Below are 3,299 nucleotides of genomic sequence, written 5' to 3'. Positions count from 1 at the left end.
TTGTGTTCGTTGTCCGTAGCTTATGCCTGCCCATACCATAATCCCAAACTGTTTCCACAAAGTTGAAAGCACAGAATCGTCTAGAGTGTAGTGGGTCCGGCACCGCTCACTGAACACCTGAGGGAAGAACAGCACAGGCGAGGGACATTGAAGTGCATATATCTGTGTGTGTGTGTTGTGTGTGTGTGTGTGTGTGTGTGTGTGTGTGTGTGTGTGTGTGTGTGTGTGTGTGTGTGTGTGAGAGAGAGAGAGAGAGAGATCTTATGAGTGTATTTGTATTTATTATGGATCCCCATTAGTTCCTCCCAAGGCATCAGCTACTCTTCCTGGGGTTTATTATGGATCCCCATTAGTATCTCCCAAGGCAGCAGCTACTCTTCCTGGGGTTTATTATGGATCCCCATTAGTTCCTGCCAAAGCAGCAGCTACTCTTCCTGGGGTTTATTATGGATACCCATTAGTTCCTGCCAAAGCAGCAGCTACTCTTCCTGGGGTTTATTATGGATCCCCATTAGTTCCTGCCAAGGCAGCAGGGACCCTTCCTGGGGTTTATTATGGATCCCCATTAGTTTCTGCCAAAGCAGCAGCTACTCTTCCTGGGGTTTATTATGGATCCCCAGTAGTTCCTGCCAAGGCAGCAGGGACTCTTCCTGGGGTTTATTATGGATCCCCATTAGTTTCTGCCAAAGCAGCAGCTACTCTTCCTGGGGTCCAAACAAGATTAAGGCAATTAATAAAACAGTACATCATACAACACATTATTACACACTACTCTACCACAACATATCTACAATGCAACACATTATTACACCACTACTCTACCACTACACATCTACAAATATTACCACATTACAATGTACATGTGTGTAGAGTGAGTGTGTTAGCGTGTGTGCGTATGCCGGTGTGTGTCTCTTTACGGTCTGCGTTATTCCATAAAGTGTATTTTTTATCTGTTTTTTAAATCTGATTTTACTGCTTGCATCAGTTACCTGATGTGGAATAGAGTTCCATGTAGTCATGGCTCTATGTAGTACTGTGCGCCTCCCGTAGTCTGTTCTGGACTTGGGGACTGTGAATAGACCTCTGGTGGCATGTCTTGTTGGGTATGTACAGTGGGGGAAAAAAGTATTTAGTCAGCCACCAATTGTGCAAGTTCTCCCACTTAAAAAGATGAGAGAGGCCTGTAATTTTCATCATAGGTACACGTCAACTATGACAGACAAATTGAGGAAAAAAAATCCAGAAAATCACATTGTAGGATTTTTAATGAATTTATTTGCAAATTATGGTGGAAAATAAGTATTTGGTCACCTACAAACAAGCAAGATTTCTGGCTCTCACAGACCTGTAACTTCTTCTTTAAGAGGCTCCTCTGTCCTCCACTCGTTACCTGTATTAATGGCACCTGTTTGAACTTGTTATCAGTATAAAAGACACCTGTCCACAACCTCAAACAGTCACACTCCAAACTCCACTATGGCCAAGACCAAAGAGCTGTCAAAGGACACCAGAAACAAAATTGTAGACCTGCACCAGGCTGGGAAGACTGAATCTGCAATAGGTAAGCAGCTTGGTTTGAAGAAATCAACTGTGGGAGCAATTATTAGGAAATGGAAGACATACAAGACCACTGATAATCTCCCTCGATCTGGGGCTCCACGCAAGATCTCACCCCGTGGTGTCAAAATGATCACACGGTGAGCAAAAATCCCAGAACCACACGGGGGGACCTAGTGAATGACCTGCAGAGAGCTGGGACCAAAGTAACAAAGCCTACCATCAGTAACACACTACGCCGCCAGGGAATAAAATCCTGCAGTGCCAGACGTGTCCCCCTGCTTAAGCCAGTACATGTCCAGGCCCGTCTGAAGTTTGCTAGAGTGCATTTGGATGATCCAGAAGAGGATTGGGAGAATGTCATATGGTCAGATGAAACCAAAATAGAACTTTTTGGTAAAAACTCAACTCGTCGTGTTTGGAGGACAAAGAATGCTGAGTTGCATCCAAAGAACACCATACCTACTGTGAAGCATGGGGGTGGAAACATCATGCTTTGGGGCTGTTTTTCTGCAAAGGGACCAGGACGACTGATCTGTGTAAAGGAAAGAATGAATGGGGCCATGTATCGTGAGATTTTGAGTGAAAACCTCCTTCCATCAGCAAGGGCATTGAAGATGAAACGTGGCTGGGTCTTTCAGCATGACAATGATCCCAAACACACCGCCCGGGCAACGAAGGAGTGGCTTCGTAAGAAGCATTTCAAGGTCCTGGAGTGGCCTAGCCAGTCTCCAGATCTCAACCCCATAGAAAATCTTTGGAGGGAGTTGAAAGTCCATGTTGCCCAGCGACAGCCCCAAAACATCACTGCTCTAGAGGAGATCTGCATGGAGGAATGGGCCAAAATCCCAGCAACAGTTTGTGAAAACCTTGTGAAGACTTACAGAAAACGTTTGACCTGTGTCATTGCCAACAAAGGGTATATAACAAAGTATTTAGAAACTTTTGTTATTGACCAAATACTTATTTTCCACCATAATTTGCAAATAAATTCATTAAAAATCCTACAATGTGATTTTCTGGAATTTTTTTTCTCATTTTGTCTGTGATAGTTGACGTGTACCTATGATGAAAATTACAGGCCTCTCTCATCTTTTTAAGTGGGAGAACATGCACAATTGGTGGCTGACTAAATACTTTTTTTCCCCACTGTATGTGTAGGTGATTTGAGAGATTAAACCATGAGGTGACAGTTCAAACAGGCCATGAGGTGACAGTTCAAACAGGCCATGAGGGTGACAGTTCAAACAGGCCATGAGGTGACAGTTCAAACAGGCCATGAGGTGACAGTTCAAACAGGCCATCATGAGGTGACAGTTCAAACAGGCCATGAGGGTGACAGTTCAAACAGGCCATGAGGTGACAGTTCAAACAGACCATGAGGTCAGAGGTCAAACAGGCCACGAGGTCAGAGGTCAAACAGGCCATGAGGTGACAGTTCAAACAGGCCATGAGGGCAGAGGTCAAAGGGGCCATGAGGGCAGAGGTCAAAGAGGCCATGAGGGCAAAGGTCATGAGGTGACAGTTCAAAGAGTCAATGCGGTGAAAGTTCAAAGAGGCCATGAGGTGACAGTTCAAAGAGTCAATGCGGTGAAAGTTCAAAGAGGCCATGAGGTGACAGTTAAAAGAGGCCATGAGGTGACAGTTCAAACAGGCCATTAGATGACAGTTCAAACAGGCCATGAGGTGACAGTTCAAAGAGTCCATGAGGTGACAATTCAAAGACGCCATGAGGTGACAGT

This window comes from Coregonus lavaretus, assembly GCF_964263955.1.
Source record: "Coregonus lavaretus genome assembly, chromosome: 7".
In the NCBI taxonomy this organism is placed as follows: Eukaryota; Metazoa; Chordata; class Actinopteri; order Salmoniformes; family Salmonidae; genus Coregonus; species Coregonus lavaretus.
This window is presented reverse-complemented; position numbering follows the sequence as displayed.